Below are 23,072 nucleotides of genomic sequence, written 5' to 3'. Positions count from 1 at the left end.
AATCTAGCCTAGGGCATCATGTTGGTCAGGTATGGCTCTGATAATACTGTATACTTGTTAGGGTCTCCTGCCCTGTGCTGCCACGTCGTCATGGCAACCGGGAGACAAGTGCTAGCGGAGTAACCTGAGCGCAGCTGATACTCCGGTTCGGGTCTTTTGCTGTGCAGTGGTTATGGGCTCTGTGCATGGCAGGGGATCCGGTGCTGGTTTTTGTGCTCACAGTCTGTGAGGTCTGAGTGGGGCGTGGACAGCGCCTGCTTTATGGGGCCTCTTTTCAGGGTAAGCAGATGCTGCTGAGTCTTTGTTGGTTAGTCAGTTTCTGAAAGTTAGCCAGTACTGTGTAGCTTTGTATTTGTTTGTTGCTTACTGCAAATAGGCCTGGGGATTTGGTATTACACTCTGCCAATCCAGACCTAGCAGTAAGACTGGAGTCAGTCGTTTAGCTTGCTGGGGTTCTGTTACTACTCTGTGAACTTAGCAAGTTTGCGGCTGTATTCTAAGACTTGCCTGTCTAATCCTGTCTCACTGTGCTAGGTGTCAGGGGTCAGTTTAGTGGCAGTAAACCGAACCTGTGCACTGCAAGTGAGAATTAGGATTGTGGAGAATCTCCTTGTGTCTATCATTCCATCTCTGACCAAGGAGTTTACTGCCACACCCGTTGGTAACCCTTTAGGGTTTTGCTGTTGCCCTTAGCAACAGCATTTCGGGTTTTCTATGTATTAAAACACAACATCTTGCTTTTCACATCTGAGCAGTTCTAATACAAGGGAGATACCCAGTTCCTTAGCCTCTGGGCTTCTCTGTTCACGTTGTGTGTATTTTGTTACCCTACCACCTTCTGTGTACGTTATGTCATATTCCCTAGTCTGTCTGTGAGTCCATTTGTTTTGCATAACAGTTCAAACACCAGTACATTCCTGCAGGCACTGGAGTGCATAACAGTCCTGACACCAGTACTTTCCTGCAGGCACTGGTGTGCATAACATATTCAGCAGCCCAATACTCCTGTTGAAATTTTGTGGGAATATGGAGCATACCCCTCAAAATACGTTGCAACAGGTGGTTGATCAGGTGCAGGTCCTGACTCAAAAATGTAATGATTTGTCCATTAAAATGCACACCTCCCAGGCTGCTGGCGGAGCTCCCGCAGCAGCAGCACCTGCAGGGGTTAAGGAGCCGAAAGTAAATCTCCCGGATCGTTTTTCTGGAGATCGCTCGCAGTTCTTTTGTTTCAAGGAGAGCTGCAAGCTATACTTCCGGCTTAGGCCTCAGTCTTCTGGGTCGGAGATTCAGCGGGTGGGCATAGTGATTTCCTTGCTACAAGGAGACCCACAGGTCTGGGCATATGGGTTGCAGCCTGACTGTCCGTCGCTTAAAAGTGTTGATGCTTTTTTTACGGCACTGGGCATGTTGTATGATGACCCTGACAAGACGGCCTCAGCCGAGGCTCAGATTTCGATCCTTAAGCAAGGGCGAAGGCCAGTTGAGGTTTACTGTACGGAGTTTCGGAGGTTGGCCCATGATACCCAGTGGAATGACCCAGCCCTGAGACACCAGTACCGAAGAGGTCTTTCTAACCAGATAAAGGACCAACTGGTACAACATCCCTTGCCTGATAGCTTGGATCAGCTCATGCAGTTATCCATCCGGGTGGATAGACGGCTGAGAGAGCGTAGGCTTGAAAGGGAGACTGAGATTTCCTTCCTTCCCAAGGGAACCTCAGACTCTGAGGAATTTTCCGAGGAGCCTATGCAGATTGGGGCTACCCGCCTCTCCTCGCGTGAGAAGATGCAGAGGAGACAGCAGGGGTTGTGTTTGTACTGTGGGAATAAAGGTCATGTGGTAGTATCATGCCCAGAAAAGCCGGAAAACTTCAGGGCCTGAGGGTGATGGGAAATATCCTGTCAGGCCAGAAGTCAGAATTTCCCAAGAAGACTTTTATCATTCCGGTGACCTTGAAGATCCTCGGTCAAACTGTCAAGACTGAGGCCTTTGTGGACAGTGGGGCCGACGGGGTTTTTATGGACCGCCAATTCGCCCTGAAACACTCTGTTCCCTTAGTACCCTTGGCATCGGAAATTGAGATTTGTGGGTTAAACGGGGAACCATTATCCCAAGGTAAAATTACCTCTTGCACTAGCCAGATTTCTTTGTTTATTGGAGCCACACACTCTGAAAAATTGTCCTTTTATGTGACTGTCTGTACTTTTGCCCCATTGGTGTTGGGGTTACCCTGGTTAAGGGCCCACAATCCTCAATTTGACTGGGTCTCTGGGGAGATTCTTAGTTGGAGTACTGATTGTTTCAGGAGTTGCTTGAGCCTTCCAGTCAGGTTCTCGCAGCTAAGTTTGCCAGGATTGCCAGGGTGTTATGCAGATTTTGCGGACGTGTTCTCCAAAAAAGTTGCAGAGGTACTACCTCCCCATCGCTCCTATGACTGTGCCATTGATTTGTTGCCAAATGCTAAGCTTCCCAAGAGCAGGTTGTACTCCCTGTCACGTCCTGAGACTCAGGCTATGGCAGAGTACATTCAGGAGAACTTGGCTAAGGGATTTATCAGACCTTCACAGTCTCCAGTTGGGTCGGGGTTCTTCTTCGTGGGTAAAAAGGACGGTTCGTTGCGACCCTGCATCGACTTCAGGGAATTGAACCGTATCACGATTAAAAACTCATACCCACTGCCTCTCATTTCGGTCTTGTTTGACCAGCTTCGTACTGCCACCATTTTTTCTAAGATTGACCTACGCGGTGCGTACAATCTAATCCGAATAAGAGAGGGGGATGAATGGAAGACTGCCTTTAATACCCACTCGGGGCATTATGAATATTTGGTGATGCCTTTTGGGCTCTGTAATGCCCCGGCAGTCTTCCAGGATTTCATGATTGATGTGCTCAGGGAATATTTGGATAGATTCTTAGTTGTATACTTAGATGACATCCTAATCTTCTCCCATTCCCTGGAGGAACATCGGAAGCATGTACGCTTAGTCCTCCAGAAACTCAGAGACCACCGGCTTGGGGCGAAGCTGGAGAAGTGCGAATTTGAAGTTCAGCAAATCGCATTTCTAGGATATATTATCTCCCCAGAAGGTTTCCAAATGGAGGGTTCCAAGGTACAGGCAGTCCTGGATTGGGTGCAGCCCACTAGTTTGAAGGCGCTTCAGCGTTTCCTGGGCTTTGCGAATTTTTATAGACGATTTATCGCTGGATTTTCGTCTATAGTGGCGCCCTTGGTGGCACTCACTAAGAAAGGGGCGGATGTTGCTCACTGGTCTTGTGAGGCTAAAGCGGCTTTTGCCCGTCTCAAAAGGGCATTTGTTTCGGCCAAGGTGCTGCGACACCCAGATCCAGAGCGTCCTTTTGTGGTGGAGGTGGATGCCTCTGAGATGGGTATTGGGGCAGTGCTTTCTCAGATGGGGGTGTCAGATAATCGCCTTCATCCCTGTGCTTACTTTTCCCGTAAATTTTCGCCTGCCGAGATGAATTATGACGTGGGTAACCGGGAATTGTTGGCTATTAAGGATGCACTCGAGGAGTGGAGACACTGGCTTGAGGGGGCTAAGTTTGTGGTCTCAATTCTCACTGACCATAAGAATCTGGCATATTTAGAGTCAGCGAAGCGTCTCAATGCCAGGCAGGCACGATGGGCTTTGTTTTTTGCTCGCTTTAATTTTTTGATAACATATCGCCCTGGGTCAAAAAACATCAAGGCTGATGCGCTCTCGCGGAGTTTTGCTCCAATCCAGGAGACCAACGAGGAGCCGTTGCCCATTGTTTCCCCATCATGTATTAAAGTGGGCATTACCCAGGACCTCTTATCATTAGTCCTTAGAGCACAGGAGCAGGCTCCTCCAGACCTTCCGGTAGGTCTTTCGTTTGTGCCTCCTAGGTTAAGACAGCGAGTGTTCCTGGAATTCCATGCCAAGAAGTCTGCAGGTCACCCGGGTATTGCCAGAACTCGGGAGTTGCTATCTAGGGCGGTGTGGTGGCCCTCGGTGGCTAAGGATGTGGATCAGTGGGTTCGGGCATGTGACATCTGTGCCCGAAATAAGACTCCTAGAGGGGTTCCTGTTGGCCCACTACATCCACTCTCTATCCCATCTAAGCCATGGACCCACATTTCAATGGATTTTGTGGTGGACTTGCCCAAATCCTCGGGGATGACAGCCATCTGGGTTGTCGTTGACAGGTTTTCGAAGATGGCGCACTTCGTTCCACTGGTTGGGCTGCCATCGGCCAGACGCCTGTCTGAATTATTTATGCTGCATGTTGTGCGTCTCCACGGGTTGCCACTTGATGTGGTCTCTGACCGCGGATCCCAGTTTGTGGCCAAATTCTGGAGGGCATTTTGTTCCGATCTCCAGATTTCTGTCAGCTTGTCGTCGGGCTACCATCCGCAGTCTAATGGGCAGACTGAAAGGGTGAACCAGTCCTTGGAGCAGTTCCTCAGGTGTTATGTCTCCAAGTGTCAGACTGACTGGGTTGCTCATCTGTCCATGGCGGAGTTTGCCTATAACAACGCGGCTCACTCTGCTACAGGGATCTCTCCCTTCCTTTGTGTGTATGGGCATCATCCTAAGGCCAATTCTTTTGACCCCCTGGACTCCACGCCTGGTGGTTCCTCTGTGGTTTCGGTCCTTAGAGGTATTTGGCGGAAAGTGAAGAAAGCCCTTGTGTCTGTGTCATTAGTGACCAAAAGGGTTTTTGATAAGCGGAAAAGACCCTGCAGCTTCAAATTAGGAGACTTCGTCTGGTTGTCTACCAAGAATTTGAAGTTGAGACAGCCATCTCATAAGTTAGGCCCCCGGTTCATCGGCCCTTATAAGATCACCAGGGTTATCAATCCGGTGGCATTTCAGTTAGATCTGCCCCGTTCTTTGGGTATCAATAAAACATTTCATTGTTCCCTTTTAAAACGGGCGATTAGTAATCCTTCTTCCAGTGGAAGACCTTCCCCTCTTCTGATACGTGGCCAGAGGGAGTTTGTTGTTGAAAGGATTCTTGACTCCAAGGTGGTTCGGGGTCGGCTGTCATTTTTGGTGCACTGGAAGGGGTATGGCCCGGAGGAGCGGTCGTGGGTGCGCAGTTGTGATCTTCATGCCCCCAGACTGATACGCTCTTTCTTCTCGCAGTTCCCCGATAAACCCGGTGGTAGGGGTTCTTTGACCCCTCGTCAGAGGGGGGGTACTGTTAGGGTCTCCTGCCCTGTGCTGCCACGTCGTCATGGCAACCGGGAGACAAGTGCTAGCGGAGTAACCTGAGCGCAGCTGATACTCCGGTTCGGGTCTTTTGCTGTGCAGTGGTTATGGGCTCTGTGCATGGCAGGGGATCCGGTGCTGGTTTTTGTGCTCACAGTCTGTGAGGTCTGAGTGGGGCGTGGACAGCGCCTGCTTTATGGGGCCTCTTTTCAGGGTAAGCAGATGCTGCTGAGTCTTTGTTGGTTAGTCAGTTTCTGAAAGTTAGCCAGTACTGTGTAGCTTTGTATTTGTTTGTTGCTTACTGCAAATAGGCCTGGGGATTTGGTATTACACTCTGCCAATCCAGACCTAGCAGTAAGACTGGAGTCAGTCGTTTAGCTTGCTGGGGTTCTGTTACTACTCTGTGAACTTAGCAAGTTTGCGGCTGTATTCTAAGACTTGCCTGTCTAATCCTGTCTCACTGTGCTAGGTGTCAGGGGTCAGTTTAGTGGCAGTAAACCGAACCTGTGCACTGCAAGTGAGAATTAGGATTGTGGAGAATCTCCTTGTGTCTATCATTCCATCTCTGACCAAGGAGTTTACTGCCACACCCGTTGGTAACCCTTTAGGGTTTTGCTGTTGCCCTTAGCAACAGCATTTCGGGTTTTCTATGTATTAAAACACAACATCTTGCTTTTCACATCTGAGCAGTTCTAATACAAGGGAGATACCCAGTTCCTTAGCCTCTGGGCTTCTCTGTTCACGTTGTGTGTATTTTGTTACCCTACCACCTTCTGTGTACGTTATGTCATATTCCCTAGTCTGTCTGTGAGTCCATTTGTTTTGCATAACAGTTCAAACACCAGTACATTCCTGCAGGCACTGGAGTGCATAACAGTCCTGACACCAGTACTTTCCTGCAGGCACTGGAGTGCATAACAGTCCTGACACCAGTACTTTCCTGCAGGCACTGGTGTGCATAACAATACTGTACTCTTACTGCACTTTGCATTCAATAGAGATACTGTATGCACACAGGTTTTCCATGAATCATTGGCAATGCTGCAGGAGTGTCTCATTAGGCAATCTAAAATATACCACGACTATGGGTTGGGATACAGTAGGTAAGTTCTGTCACCATAAGTTGTCTGCTGTGTATAGCAGATTTCAATCTGGGATGCATTTGTGTGTTTGTAATAAGAAAAAAACATTTTACTGTACATTTAGTGGATACAGTATTTCTCCCACATAACGGCACATCATACTGTACAGTTACCCCCATGTACTGTACTGTACCATACTGTATAATGGAATATTTATTGGAAAAGCATCAATATTAATGTAAAAAAAAGTAATTACAACATCCGATTGCATGTACTGTACTGATCAAAATGTACAGTACTCTTATTCAGGACTTATAAAACAGAAAATAACTGTTCATACACATCAATAACATTACTACTGTATAATATTTTACATTAGTTTATGCAATAATCAGACAAAGGCAATTTTATAAACATTTTTAATAATGCACCAATTTTAAATTTTAAACAGAAAATACAGTACAGAACTACATATTTGTGGCTTGACCATTTCTTTCGACTATAACAAGTAATACTTTATACAGGTGATTTATATAATTATTACAATGTTCAGGTGTGAGTACTTCTAGCCAAAATTTCTTTATCCCATCCAACAGCTGCTGTTTTGTTGTTGGCTTTGTAACACTCCTAATGTACCTCTTCAATTGAGCCCACACTAATTCAATTGGATTCATGTCTGGTGATCTATAAAAAAAAAAAAAAAAAAAAAAAAGAGTATAGAAAAACAGTTAGTCAATTAATGACATTAAATAGAGAAAATTAAACATACGGAATTGTACTGTTTATTAAACCAAAAAATATATTTACAGTACTAGAGTGCTATCCAAAATTTTACTTGTACACTGTTGAAAGAATACTCACTCTGGTGGTGTGCATTCCCAATTCATACCTTTCTCTTCCATAAATTTGGCAGAGGCGGAGTGTTTAGGGTCATTGTCTTGGAATATCCTATGGTGAGTTGGGTAATATTTATTCACAAATGGCACCATACATCCCTCTACTATTGTTTCTTGGAAAAATGTCTTATCCATGATCCCTATAGAAATAAAAAAATGTTGTTCATTAATAAGCAACTCATTTTATTGTGCAGTCACATGTACTCTACAGTACAGCATGTATTTTTACAGAACACAGGCACAGAATAAAGTATAGTACTGTACCTTCGAAAAATAATAGGGGACCAGCTCCTAATCGTATTATGCCTCCCCATACATGGACTTTCAATGGATGCTTTGGGCGTGGTTTTAATGATATATGGTTACGTTTCCGGAATGACATTCTGGAGAACCGCTCAAGGGCAACAGACGATTCATCTGTGAAAATGACATCATGAAATGTTTCACCACTCTCAATCCATCGCCGTGCCTGTTCCACTCTCTTTTCTTTATTATCATGGGAGATATCCTGTGAAGAGCCAAAAATAATGAATCAGATACAGTAATGAAAGAGATTACTGTATATACAGTAGACTGTATGTGCAGTATACTGTATTATATACCTACTGTATACATTAAACTGTACATACATTACAGTATATACAGAGTAATATATATATATATATATATACATACATACATACACACACACACACACACACACACACACACAGTATACAGTATGTAATCATCACAATAAGCCGGCAATGCTTCATTGCTGTCTCTGAGTGCCTATACAGTAGGTATTTCTTTTGGGATAGATTATATATATATGCTTTTTGCAGTATACATGCTACCGCTGGATGAAATAATCAGGCGCCATGGGCTAGTCTACCACTGCTATGCAGATGATACACAACTGTACTTGTCCTTTGCTCCCGGCACGGATAACCCAATAGCAACCCTAAATGGCTGTCTAGCTGAACTCCAGGACTTGATGAGTGCCAGTTGGCTGCGACTGAACCTGGACAAAACAGAGGTCCTTATGATAGGACCGCAACATCAAAGGACAAGACTGCTGCATAGCCAACCAACTGGACTTAAACTCGGGGATTCAGAATTAAAAACCACTGATAGTGTGCGGAATCTTGGTGTTGTCCTGGATGGTGGCTTGACACTTAAACATCAGATATCAGCCACAATCTAATCCTCATTCTTTCACCTGAGGAACATAGCTAGAATCAAGCACTTAATTGCCTCAGATGATCTGCCAAAAGTCATCCATTCATTTGTAACATCTCGATTAGACTACTGTAATGCCCTCTACCTTGGTCTCCCAGCAAAAGAATTGTACTGCTTACAGCTGGTGCAAAACACAGCTGCCAGGCTGTTAACCGACCAGCCCCGTTCTAGCCACATAACACCCGTACTCCCACTCCCTTCACTGGCTGCCTGTAAGATGACGAATCATCTTCAAGATTGGCTTACCGAGGTTCAAAGCACTACATGACCAGGGCCCAAAGTACATGAAGCAGCTTTTGAGCCCATACTGCCCCACTCGATTACTGCGATCTGTAGATGAAGGACTTTTAGCAGTACCTAGAATCTCCCGTAATTCATCTGGGGGTCGAGCGTTTAGTCATGTGGCTCCAACTCTATGAAACTCACTTCCCCGCACAGAGCGAGAGGCCCCAACTATAGAATCCTTCAAAAGTAGACTCAAGACTTTACTGTTTACTCAAGCATTCCCATAATGTCCCTTTATTATCTACATGCTTCTGTATTTTATGAAAAGCTGTTCTGTACTTCATTATTTTCTGTACTATATCATGCTATGTATCTGTTAAGTGCCTTGAGTCCTATCGGAGAAAGAGCGCTATACAAATAAATAGGATTTTAATATACCTACCGGTAAATCATTTTCTCATGGTCCGTAGAGGATGCTGGGGTCCAATTTATTACCATGGGGTATAGACGGGTCTGCAAGAGCCTTCGGCACTTTAAAACTTTTAACAGTGTGAACTAGCTCCTCCCTCTATGCCCCTCCTCCAGACCTCAATATAGGAACTGTGCCCGAAGAGACGGACAACTTCGAGAGAAAGATTAACATTAAGCTAGTGGCGAAATTCACACCAGCTCACACTGTTCAACCATGCCACACATCATGGCATACAACTCAAAACATGCCAACGAGCATGAATAACTTTTCAGCAACTGCTGAATAACAACTTAACACGTGATAACTTGTGTAAGAAGAAAAAACAATGCAGGAATACGAAGCGCTGGGCGGGTGCCCAGCATCCCCTATGGACTACGAGAAAATGATTTACTGGTAGGTATATTAAAATTCTATTTTCTCTTAAGTCCTAGAGGATGCTGGGGTCCAATTTAGTACCATGGGGATGTACCAAAGCTCCCAGTACGGGCGGGAAGGTGCGGATGTTCCAGCAGTACTGACTGACCAAATTGAAGGTCGTCAGCAGCCAAGGTGTCAAACTTGTAGAACTTAGCAAACGTGTTTGCCCCTGACCAAGTAGCTGCTCTGCATATCTGCAAAGCCGAGACACCCCAGGCAGCCATCCAGGAAGAACCCACTTTCCTCGTAGAGTGGGCCTTTACCGAAGTCGGTATCGGCAATCCTGCCGTGGAATGAGCGTGCTGAATCGTACATCTGATCGACCGTGCAATAGTCTGCTTAGAAGCAGGACACCCAATGTTGTTGGTGTCATACAGGACAAACAAAGCTTCTGTTTTCCTTATCCGAGCTGTTCTCGTGACATAAGTCCTCAAAGCTCTGACAACATCCAAAGGACTTTGAAACAGCTGAGGTGTCAGAAGCCACTGGCACCACAATAGGTTGGTTCATATGGAAAAAAGACCCAACCGAGGAAGAAATTGATGACTCATTCTTAGTTCAGACCTATCTTCATGAAAGATCAGTAAGGGCTCTTGTGAGACAAAGCCCTTAACTCAGACACTCGTCTGGCTGATGCCAAGGCCAACAGAATGACCACTTTCCAAGTGAGAAACTTTAACTCAACCTCTTGCAGAGGTTCAAACCAATCCGATTTAAGGAACTGCAACACCACGTTAAGATCCCACGGTGTCGCAAGAGGCACAAAAGGAGGTTGGATGCACAGAACCCCCTTCATGAACGTCTGAACCTCAGGAAGGGAAGCCAACTGTCTCTGGAAGAAAATGGACAAGGCCGAAATTTGGACCTTGATAGATCCCAACCTTAAACCTGCATCCACACCAGCCTGTAGAAATCGGAGAATACGCCCTAATTGAAACTCCACCACAGGAGAATTCTTGGATTCACACCAAGATACATATTTTCTCCAAATGCGATGACAATGTCTAGACGTTACTCCTTTCCTGGCCTGAATAAGTGTGGGAATGACTTCGTTGAGAATACCCTTTCGGGCTAGGATCTGGTGCTCAACAGCCATGCCGTCAAACGCAGCCGCTGTAAGTCTTGATAAACCAACAGCCCCTGCTCAAGCAGGTCCTCTCGAAGAGGAAGAGGCCGAGGATCTTCTATTAGTAACTGAAGATCTGGATACCAAGCCCTCCTTGGCCAGTCTGGGGCAATGAGAAGTGCCCGAACCTTTGTTCTTCTTATGATCTTGAGAATTTTCGGTATTAGAGGAAGTGGCGGGAACACATACTGACTGGAACTCCCACTGGATCACCAATGCATCCACTGCTATTGCTTGAGGGTCTCTCGACCTGGAACAATATTTCTGAAGCTTTTTGTTGAGACGAGATGCCATCATGTCTACTTGAGGAATGCCCCAACGACTTGCTACCTCTGCAAAGACTTCTTGGTGGAGGCCCCACTCTCCTGGATGGAGACCGTGTCTGCTGAGGAAGTCCGCTGCCCAGTTAACCACTCCTGGAATGAAAATTGCTGACAGAGCCCTTGCATGTCTTTCTGCCCAGAGAAGTATTTTGGTCACCTCTACCATTGCCGCTCTGCTTTTCGTTCCTCCCTGATGGTTTATGTAAGCTACTGCTGTTACATTGTCTGACTGGATCTGTATGAGACGATCTTGAAGAAGATGCGCCGTTTGTTGAAGGCTGTTGTAAACGGCTCTCAACTCCAGAATGTTTATGTGAAGAAGTGTTTCTTGACTTGACCATCTTCCTTGGAAGCTTTCTCATTGCGTGACTGCTCCCCAACCTCGAAGACTTGCATCCGTGGTCACTAGGATCCAGGCTTGAATCCCGAACCTGTGTCCTTCCAGGAGGTGAGAACTTTGTAGCCACCACAGGAGCGAAATTCTGGCTTTTGTTGACATGCTTATCCTCTGGTGCATGTGTAGATGCGATCCGGACCACTTGTCCAGTAAATCCCACTGGAACACCCAGGCATGGAATCGGCCATATTGTAGAGCCTCGTAGGCCACCACCATTTTCCCCAGCAGGCAGATACACTGATGAAACGACACACGTGCTGGTTTCAAAATTTGTTTTACCATCCTCTGAATCTCCAGAGCCTTTTCCAACGGTAGAAATATTTTCTGTACCTCTGGGTCCAATATCATTCCCAAAAATGATAACCCTATCATCAGTTCCAATTGTGATTTTGGAAAGTTTATAATCCAACCATGCTGTTGAAGCTCCGTCCGGGATAGTGCAATGTTCTGCACTAGCTTCTCCCTGGATCTCGCTTTTATTAGGAGATCGTCCAGGTAAGGAATTATGTTGACTCCTTTCTTGTGAAGGAGGACCATCATCTCCGCCATCTCCTTGGTGAATATTCTCGGAGCCGTGGAGAGCCCGAAGGGCAATGTCTGGAACTGGTAGTGGCATTCCTGAACCGTTTTTGTATTATCCAAGGATCCAGATCTGAGCGCACCCAGACCTGACTGAAGATCTGTAGATGCGCCCCCACCCGATCGTACTCCTACAGGGGAGTCCCAGCATCATGCTGTGGTTTTAGCAGAAGCAGCGGTTGACTTCTGCTCTTGCAAGCCTGATGGTGTAGTAGATTCCCTACCTCTTCCCTGCCCTCTTCCTGCGAAGAAGGGGGTACCTTTGGCCTTTTTGTATTCATTGGGCCGAAAGGACTGCATCATATGAGAATGATACGCTTTCTTAGCGGGTGATGCTGCAGAAGGTAGAAATGCTGATTTGCCTGATTTAGTTGTTTAAATCATGGCATCCAGCTTGTCTCCAAATAGGGCCTCACCCTTGGAGGGGAGTGCCTCTATATTCCTTTTTGATTCCGCATCAGCATTCCATTGACGAATCCACAGTGCCCTGCGAGCTGAAATTGCCATAGCGGAGGATTTTGAACCTAGCAAACCAATATCCTTCATAGCCTCTACCAAGTAACCTGCAGAATCTTTTGTGTGACCGAGAGTTAGGACCATTTCCTCTTTATCAACTGTATCTATATTTGTTAGCAAGTTGTCTGACCATTTTTCCACAGCGTTACCTACCCATGCACACGCAGTAACATTCCGGTAGCCATATAAAGGGACTTTAAGGTCGTCTCTAACTCACGGTCAGTAGGTTCTTTTAATGAAGCCGACCCTTGGGCAGGTAAAATAATTTTCTTAGACAGCCTAGAAACTGAGGTGTCCACCATGGGGGGTGATTCCCATTTTTTCTGTCTTCCTCAGGGAAAGGGTACGCTAAACATATCCTTCTTGGAATATTACATTTCTTTTCCGGGTTAGACCAGGATTTCTCAAAGAAAGTATTCAATTCCTTTGAAGGAGGAAAAGTTACCACCTGCTTTTTATTTAAATTAAAATAAGCCTTTTCCTCAGGTTCAGGTGTTGTATCGGTAATCTCTAACACCTCTTTAATAGCTATTATCATGCATTGAATTTGGGGTCGACCTCAGTGTCGGAATCTGTGTCCGTGTCCCCTTGCATAATCTGCGCCAGAGACCTCTTTTTTGGGAACTGGATGGGACCCGAGTGGATGATATGGAGGGGTCAGTAAACAGTGCATCCTCCACAGACTGTCTCCAATACTTCGTCTGTTGTTCAGACTCAGAGAATTTCTTTGCAAGTTTTCACATATTACTCTGCAACTTTCTCACCCACACAGGGTCCTTCTGAAAGGGAAGGGCCACCACATTACCCTCTTGTGCATCTAGAATGGGTTCCTCTGGGGAAGAGCTCTCTCCGTTGTCTGACATGTTACACACATGTGCACACACACCACTAGCACACAGGGTAGCTATCGAGGACAGACTCACACTAAGGTCTGTCAGAGAAACACAGAGGGATTTGCCAGTCCACACACTGCGCCCTATAAGTAGATTGTATAAGAACTACACAAAACTACAGTGCTCTTTTAAATATTAGGCACGCAGACCTAATGTAATAAAACACTCCCCTTCCCCCCTCTATAACACCCTGGTACTTGTATCAGCGTTGTTATGAGGAGAGACAGCATTCAGGAGCATCATTCTGGCATTCTGCAGGAGAAAATGGCGCCCAGTGAGTGTTCTGGCAAGTCTGAGAAGCCCCGCCCCCCTGTAATGACACGATTCAGCCTCAGCAAAGTGAAATATTTATACTGGCCGGGGTATGTAAACCAGTGGCTACCATGTATTTACTAAGTGGCCAGTGAGAGTAAGGATTTTAACATGCCACTCAGAGCACGTCCCCCCCCCCCCCAACCTCTGTACCCTTGTGCTGAGAGACATGGCTGCGCAGCGTCCCGCCGCTGCGCTGTACCTGTGTGCCCCCAACGATGACCGGAGGACCCCTCTCTGCAGGACTCCGGTAATATACTCCTCACTCTTCTCACTTCTGGCTCTGTTAGGGGGTGGCGGCAGTGTTCAGTACCCTTCAGGAGCTAATGGTGTCCTGTCAGCGGAAGCAGAGCCATGGAACTAAATGAGAAGTTGGTTCCTACTTCCCCCCCTAAGTCCCACGAAGCAGGGAAGCTGTTGCCTATCAAAGTATTTTTCTAGCAGAACTCTGTAGAGCTCCACTAGTGTGCGTCCAGTCTCCCGGGCACATTTTCTAAACTGAGGTCTGGAGCAGGGGCATAGAGGGAAGAGCCAGTTCACACTATTGAAAAGTCTTAAAAGTGCCAAAGGCTCCTGTGGACCCGTCTATACCCCATGGTACTAAATTGGACCCCAGCTTCCTCTAGGACGTAAGAGAAAAATTATTATTATTATATATAACACGGTGCAACACCAGAGTACTTGTCCTTTTTAGGACACTAATTGTGTATAATAGCAGCTGTCCCCCATTTTTACACCCCTGTATCCTGGAGTAGCTGTGTGTCCTTGCTGCTGCAGCAGGAAGCAGAGAAAGGCACCAAAATGCCGCTGGTCCCGCTCTGAGGAAGCTCCGCCCCCCTCAATGGCACCGGACCTCTATATATATATATATATATGTTTATACTGGCAAAGTCTCCCTTATAAGTGTAAAACTTCACATACATGCTAGTTTTCACAACCGCTGCCAGTGTTCAGAGGGGGGCTACAGCGGATCCCCTCAGAAGGGTTCCTTATTCCGCCCCTGCATTTGCGCCGCACCAAGAACCGGGGTACCCGCCTAGCGGGACCTCAAGTTTGTGCTCACCACTCTTCTCACCTTCAAGCTATGTTAATGGTGTGCTGCGATTGCGTTCGCCAAGGCGCAATGCCCTGCGGTACCAACAACCTCTCAGGACGGTGGTCCTGCAGCAGGGAAGTGCCCCCCTCCAACTCCCACGGTGCAGGTATACTGTTGCCCAAACAGTATCCTGAAAATAACAAAGTTCAAAATAAACTGAAGAAAAACTTTCTGGAGCTCACAGAATGTCATCCTCTCCTAAGGGCACATTTTTCTAAACTGGCTGTGGGAGGGGGCATAGAGGGGAGGATCCAGCACACCCAGCTGAAGAAATTTAAAGTGCACCAGCTCCTTTGGACCCCATCTATACCCCATTGTGCTAAGTTATCCCAGTATCCCTTATGTTAGAGAAATGGAGCCAACTTTATATACCCCCTAGTGAAGGCCCCACCCATTATTTATATTTAGCTCACATCTGTCAGGTGATTAGGTGCTTTTTTTTGAGGCATTCGATGAATCGTGATACAATCTGTCATATGGGGGCATATGATGGGTCTTACGATTGCACATCTTATGTCCAAAAAACACAAAATTGTATGCCTGGGGATCCCGGGGGGATTGAAGGGAAATCGTATAAGGAATCTGATTGGATGCTGGTCGGCTTAATGTATGGCCAGCATCAGATTATTGGCAGAATTATAAATCGAGGCATGTGGCAAGTATTGCCTGCAAATCAGGCTTAAAATGTTCATTTATAGCCTCACATTACTCTGGGCACTTGGACCCCTTGCTGCACAAATGTGAATTGAGGGAGGTTTATAGCAGGAACTTGTCTGCCAGGTTTCCTTAAAAAAAACAAGATTTATGGTAAGAAATTAACGTTGTTAAAATAAGAATTTACTTACCGATAATTCTATTTCTCGTAGTCCGTAGTGGATGCTGGGGACTCCGTAAGGACCATGGGGAATAGCGGCTCCGCAGGAGACTGGGCACAAAAGTAAAGCTTTAGAACTACCTGGTGTGCACTGGCTCCTCCCCCTATGACCCTCCTCCAAGCCTCAGGATACTGTGCCCGGACGAGCGTACACAATAAGGAAGGATTTTGAATCCCGGGTAAGACTCATACCAGCCACACCAATCACACCGTATAACTTGTGATCTGAACCCAGTTAACAGCATGATAACAGAGGAGCCTCTAGAAAAGATGGCTCACTACAGCAATAACCCGATTTTTTTTTTTTTGGTAACAATAACTATGTACCAGTATTGCAGACAATCCGCACTTGGGATGGGCGCCCAGCATCCACTACGGACTACGAGAAATAGAATTATCGGTAAGTAAATTCTTATTTTCTCTGACATCCTAGTGGATGCTGGGGACTCCGTAAGGACCATGGGGATTATACCAAAGCTCCCAAACGGGCGGGAGAGTGCGGATGACTCTGCAGCACCGAATGAGAGAACTCCAGGTCCTCCTCAGCCAGGGTATCAAATTTGTAGAATTTTACAAACGTATTTGCTCCTGACCAAGTAGCTGCTCGGCAAAGTTGTAAAGCCGAGACCCCTCGGGCAGCCGCCCAAGATGAGCCCACCTTCCTTGTGGAATGGGCTTTTACAGATTTTGGCTGTGGCAGGCCTGCCACAGAATGTGCAAGCTGAATTGTACTACAAATCCAACAAGCAATAGTCTGCTTAGAAGCAGGAGCACCCAGCTTGTTGGGTGCATACAGAATAAACAACGAGTCAGATTTTCTGACTCCAGCCGTCCTGGAAACCTATATTTCCAGGGCCCTGACAACGTCTAGCAACTTGGAGTCCTCCAAGTCCCTAGTAGCCGCAGGCACCACAATAGGTTGATTCAGGTGAAACCGCTGAAAACCACCTTAGGGAGAAACTGAGGACAAGTCCTCAATTCCGCCCTGTCCGAATGGAAAATCAGATGAGGGCTTTTACAGGATAAAGCCGCCAATTCTGACACGCACCTGGCCCAGGCCAGGGCCAACAGCATGACCACTTTCCATGTGAGATATTTTAACTCCACATATTTAAGTGGTTCAAACCAATGTGACTTTTGGAACCAAAAAATTACATTTAGATCCCAAGGTGCCACTGGAGGCACAAAAGGAGGCTGTATATACAGTACCCCTTTCACAAACGTCTGAACTTCAGGGACTGAAGCTAGTTCTTTTTGGAAGAAAATTGACAGGGCCGAAATTTGAACCTTCATGGACCCCCATTTCAGGCCCATAGACACTCCTGTTTGCAGGAAATGTAGGAATCGACCTAGTTGAAAATTCCTCCGTCGGGGCCTTACTGGCCTCGCACCCCGCAACATATTTTCGCCAAATGCGGTGATAAGGTTTTGCGGTTATATCTTTCCTGGCTTTGATCAGGATAGGAATGACTTCATCCGGAATGCCTTTCTCCTTCAGGATCCGGCGTTCAACCGCCATGCCGTCAAACGCAGCCGTGGTAAGTCTTGGAACAGACAGGGTCCTTGCTGGAGCAGGTCCCTTCTTAGAGGTAGAGGCCACGGATCCTCCGTGAGCATCTCTTGAAGTTCCGGTTACCAAGTCCTTCTTGGCCAATCCGGAGCCACGAATATAGTGCTTACTCCTCTCCATCTTATAATTCTCAGTACCTTGGGTATGAGAGGCAGAGGAGGGAACACATACACTGACTGGTACACCCACTGTGTTACCAGAGCGTCTACAGCTATTGCCTGAGGGTCCCTTGACCTGGCGCAATACTTGTCGAGTTTTATAAACATGTGGAAAACTTCTGGGTGAAGTCCCCACTCTCCCGGGTGGGGGTCGTGTCTGCTGAGGAAGTCTGCTTCCCAGTTGTCCACTCCCGGAATGAATACTGCTGACAGTGCTATCACATGATTTTCCGCCCAGCGAAGAATCCTTGCAGCTTCTGCCTTGCCCTCCTGCTTCTTGTGTCACCCTGTCTGTTTACGTGGGTGACTGCCGTGATGTTGTCCGAATGGATCAACTCCGGGTGACCTTGAAGCAGAGGTCTTGCTGAGCTTAGAGCATTGTAAATGGCCCTTAGCTTCAGGATATTTATGTGAAGTGATGTCTCCAGGCTTGACCATAAGCTCTGGAAATTCCTTCCCTGTGTGACTGCTCCCCAGCCTCGCAGGCTGGCATCCGTGGTCACCAGGACCCAGTCCTGAATGTCGAATCTGCGGCCCTCTAGAAGATGAGCACTCTGCAACCACCACAGGAGAGACACCCTTGTGCTTGGTGACAGGGTTATCCGCTGATGCATCTGAAGATGCGACCCGGACCATTTGTCCAGCAGGTCCCACTAGAAAGTTCTTGCGTGGAATCTGCCGAATGGTATTGCTTCGTAGGAAGCCACCATTTTTCCCAGAACCCTTTCATTGATGTACTGAGACTTGGCTCGGTTATAGGAGGTTCCCGACTAGCTCGGATAACTCCCTGAGTTTCTCCTCCGGGAGAAACACCTTTTTCTGGACTGTGTCCAGGATCATCCCTAGGAACAGAAGACGAGTCGTCGGAATCAGCTGCGATTTTGGAATATTGAGAATCCAATCGTGCTGCCGCAACACTACCTGAGATAGTGCTACACCGACCTCCAACTGTTCCCTGGATCTTACCCTTATCAGGGAATCGTCCAAGTAAGGGATAACTAAAATGCCCTTCCTTCGAAAGAGTATCATCATTTCGGCCATTACCTTGGTAAAGACCCGGGGTGCCGTGGACCATCCATACGGCAGCGTCTGAAACTGATAGTGACAGTTCTGTACCACAAACCTGAGGTACCCTTGGTGAGAAGGGTAAATTTGGACATGAAGGTAAGCATCCTTGATGTCCCGAGACATCATGTAGTCCCCTTCTTCCAGGTTCGCAATCACTGCTCTTTGTGACTCAATCTTAAATTTGAACCTCCGTATGTAAGTGTTCAAGATTTTAGATTTAGAATCGGTCTCACCGAGCCGTCCGGCTTCGGTACCACAACAGTGTGGAATAATACCCCGTTCCCTGTTGCAGGAGGGGTACCTTGATTATCACCTGCTGGGAATACAGCTTGTGAATGGCTTCCAAAACTGCCTCCCTGTCAGAGGGAGACATCGGTAAAGCAGACTTTAGGAAACGGCGAGGGGGAGACGTCTCGAATTCCAATTTGTACCCCTGAGATATCACCTGAAGGATCCAGGGGTCTAATTGCGAGTGAGCCCACTGCGCGCTGAAATTCATTGAGACGGGCCCCCACCGTGCCTGATTCTGCTTGTAAAGCCCCAGCGTCATACTGAGGGCTTGGCAGAGGCGGGAGAGGGCTTCTGTTCCTGGGAACTGGCTGATTTCTGCAGCCTTTTTCCTCTCCCTCTGTCACGGGGCAGAAATGAGGAACCTTTTGCCCGCTTGCCCACGAAAGGACTGCGCCTGATAATACGGCGTCTTCTTATGTTGAGAGGCGACCTGGGGTACAAACGTGGATTTCCCAGCTGTTGCCGTGGCCACCAGGTCTGAAAGACCGACCCCAAATAACTCCTCCCCTTAATAAGGCAATACTTCCAAATGCCGTTTGGAATCCGCATCACCTGACCACTGTCGTGTCCATAACCCTCTACTGGCAGAAATGGACAACGCACTTAGACTTGATGCCAGTCGGCAAATATTCCGCTGTGCATCACGCATATATAGAAATGCATCTTTTAAATGCTCTATAGGCAATAATATACTGTCCCTATCTAGGGTATCAATATTTTCAGTCAGGGAATCCGACCACGCCAACCCAGCACTGCACATCCAGGCTGAGGCGATTGCTGGTCGCAGTATAACACCAGTATGTGTGTAAATACATTTTAGGATACCCTCCTGCTTTCTATCAGCAGGATCCTTAAGGGCGGCCATCTCAGGAGAGGGTAGAGCCCTTGTTCTTACAAGCGTGTGAGCGCTTTATCCACCCTAGGGGGTGTTTCCCAACGCACCCTAACCTCTGGCGGGAAAGGATATAATGCCAATAACATTTTAGAAATTATCAGTTGTTATCGGGGGAAACCCACGCATCATCACACACCTCATTTAATTTCTCAGATTCAGGAAAACTACAGGTAGTTTTTCCTCACCGAACATAATACCCCTTTTTGGTGGTACTCGTATTATCAGAAATGTGTAAAACATTTTTCATTGCCTCAATCATGTAACGTGTGGCCCTACTGGAAGTCACATTTGTCTCTTCACCGTTGACACTGGAGTCAGTATCCGTGTCGGCGTCTATATCTGCCATCTGAGGTAACGGGCGCTTTAGAGACCCTGACGGCCTATGAGACGTCTGGACAGGCACAAGCTGAGTAGCCGGCTGTCTCATGTCAACCACTGTCTTTTATACAGAGCTGACACTGTCACGTAATTCCTTCCAACAGTTCATCCACTCAGGTGTCGACCCCCTAGGGGGTGACATCACTATTACAGGCAATCTGCTCCGTCTCCACATCATTTTTCTCCTCATACATGTCGACACCAACGTACCGACACACAGCACACACACAGGGAATGCTCTGATAGAGGACAGGACCCCACTAGCCCTTTGGGGAGACAGAGGGAGAGTTTGCCAGCACACACCAGAGCGCTATATATATACAGGGATAACCTTATATAAGTGTTTTTCCCCTTATAGCTGCTGTATTTTTAATATTGCGCGTAATTAGTGCCCCCCTCTCTTTTTTAACCCTTTCTGTAGTGTAGTGACTGCAGGGGAGAGTCAGGGAGCTTCCCTCCAACGGAGCTGTGAGGGAAAATGGCGCCAGTGTGCTGAGGAGATAGGCTCCGCCCCCTTCTCGGCGGCCTTATCTCACGTTTTTCTGTGTATTCTGGCAGGGGTTAAATTCATCCATATAGCCCAGGAGCTATATGTGATGCATTTTTTGCCATCCAAGGTGTTTTTATTGCGTCTCAGGGCGCCCCCCCCCTGCACCCTGCACCCTCAGTGACCGGAGTGTGAAGTGTGCTGAGAGCAATGGCGCACAGCTGCAGTGCTGTGCGCTACCTTGTTGAAGACAGGACGTCTTCTGCCGCCGATTTTCCGGACCTCTTCTGTCTTCTGGCTCTGTAAGGGGGCCGGCGGCGCGGCTCTGGGACCTATCCATGGCTGGGCCTGTGATCGGTCCCTCTGGAGCTAATGTCCAGTAGCCTAAGAAGCCCAATCCACTCTGCACGCAGGTGAGTTCGCTTCTTCTCCCCTTAGTCCCTCGATGCAGTGAGCCTGTTGCCAGCAGGTCTCACTGAACATAAAAAACCTAAAACTAAACTTTTCACTAAGCAGCTCAGGAGAGCCACCTAGTGTGCACCCTTCTCGTTCGGGCACAAAAATCTAACTGAGGCTTGGAGGAGGGTCATAGGGGGAGGAGCCAGTGCACACCAGGTAGTTCTAAAGCTTTACTTTTGTGCCCAGTCTCCTGCGGAGCCGCTATTCCCCATGGTCCTTACGGAGTCCCCAGCATCCACTAGGACGTCAGAGAAATCTCTTTCTGCGAGGTACACTGGGCTCCACAAGAATTGACATTGGGGTGTAGAGTAGGATCTTGATCCGAGGCACCAACAGGCTCAAAGCTTTGACTGTTCCCAGGATGCACAGCGCCGCCTCCTCTATAACCCCGCATCTGTGCACAAGAGTTCAGTTTTCATTAACCAATCCAATGCAGCAGCAGGTAAAAGAGACGACAATCGTTAGTAGCCACATTGTTATGCACACCAGTGCCTGCAGGAATGTACTGGTGTCTGAACTGTTATGCACACCAGTGCCTGCAGGAATGTACTGGTGTCTGAACGGATAGGGATGCAAAACAAATGAACTCACAGACAGACTGGGGAATATGACATTACGTACACAGAAGGTGATAGGGTAACAAAATAAACACAAAGTGAACAGAGAAGCCCAGAGGCTAAGAAACTGGGTGTCTCCCTAGTATTAGTAATGCTCAGATGGAAAAAGCAAGATGTTGTGTTTTAATACGTAGAGAACCCGAAATGCTGTTGCTAAGGGCAACAGCAAAACCCTAAAGGGTTACCAACGGGTGTGGCAGTAAACTCCTTGGTCAGAGATGGAATGATAGACACAAGGAGAGTCTCCACAATCCTAATCCTCACTTGCAGTGCACAGGTTCAGCTTACTGCCACTAAACTGACACCTGAACACCTTGCACAGTGAGACAGGATTTAGGCAGGCAAGTCTGAGAATACAGCCGCAAACTTGCTAAGTTCACAGAGTAGCAAAAGAACCCCAGCAAGTTAAACGACTGACTCCAGTCTTACTGCTAGGTCTGGATTGGCAGAGTGTAGTACCAAATCCCCAGGCCTATTTGCAGTAAGCAACAACAAATACAAAGCTACACAGTACTGGCTAACTTTCAGGAACTGACTAACCAACAAAGATTCAGCAGCATCTGCTTAACCTGAGAAGAGGCCTTATATAGCAGGTGCTGTCCACGCCCCACTCAGACCTCACAGACTGTGAGCACAAAAACCAGCACCGGATCCCCTGCCGTGCACAGAGCCTGTAACCACTGCACAGCAAAAGACCCGAACCGGAGTATAAGCTGCGCTCAGGTTACTCCGCTAGCACTTGTCTCCCGGTTGCCATGACGACGTGGCAGCACAGGGCAGGAGACCCTAACACACATACACCACACACTCACGACAGGAGATGGTGACAGCGGCTAATGCCATACCAACCCAAAGAAGCCAAGTGCGTCAGAGTGGGCGCCTTGTGGAGTCCAGTGTACCTCGCAGAAAGAGATTTAACAAAGGTAAGTTCTTACCATAAATCTCATTTTCTGCTGCGGGGTACACTGGGCTCCACAAGGATTGACATTGGGGATGTCCTAAAACAGTTCCTTATGGAAGGGGACGCACTGTAGCGGACACAAGAACCAGGCATCCAAAAGAAGCATCCTGGGAGGCGGAAGTATCGAAGGCATAGAACCTTATGAACGTGTTCTTTGAGGACCACGTAGCCGCCTTGCACAATTGTTCAAGGGTCGCACCACAGCGGGCCGCCCAAGAAGGTCCAACAGACCGAGTAGAATGGGCTTTGATGGTAGCAGGAGCTGGAAGACCAGCCTGTACATAAGCATGTGCAATCACAATTCTAATCCATCTAGCCAGAGTCTGCTTGGAAGCAGGCCAGCCACATTTGTGAAAACCAAACAGCACAAAGAGAGAATCAGACTTCCTAATGGAGCCTGTCCTCTTCACATATATACGGAGAGCCCGTACCACATCCAAAGACCGCTCTTTGGAGGAAAACTCAGGAGAACTAAAGGCCGGAATCTCCTGGTTAAGGTGGAAGACACCACCTTAGGTAAATAACCAGGGCGCGTTCAAAGAACTGCACGGTCACGATGAA

General features: G+C 47.4%; 1 long non-coding RNA gene across 2 annotated transcripts; it reads right to left on the bottom strand.

The window, feature by feature from the left end:
- Positions 1 to 6,748: 6,748 nt before the first annotated feature.
- On the bottom strand, positions 6,749 to 9,096 carry LOC134994043 (uncharacterized). 2 transcript variants are annotated; one of them, XR_010197351.1, is made up of 3 exons: positions 7,441 to 9,096; positions 7,142 to 7,316; positions 6,749 to 6,964 (listed from the first exon to the last, which is right to left on the bottom strand). It is a non-coding gene; the product is annotated as an uncharacterized LOC134994043 (long non-coding RNA). The 2 variants fall into 2 exon arrangements; XR_010197352.1 differs by having other exon boundaries at positions 7,170 to 7,316.
- Positions 9,097 to 23,072: the final 13,976 nt, after the last annotated feature.

This window comes from Pseudophryne corroboree, chromosome 2 (genome assembly GCF_028390025.1).
Source record: "Pseudophryne corroboree isolate aPseCor3 chromosome 2, aPseCor3.hap2, whole genome shotgun sequence".
NCBI lineage: Eukaryota > Metazoa > Chordata > Amphibia > Anura > Myobatrachidae > Pseudophryne > Pseudophryne corroboree.
This window is presented reverse-complemented; position numbering and strand designations above follow the sequence as displayed.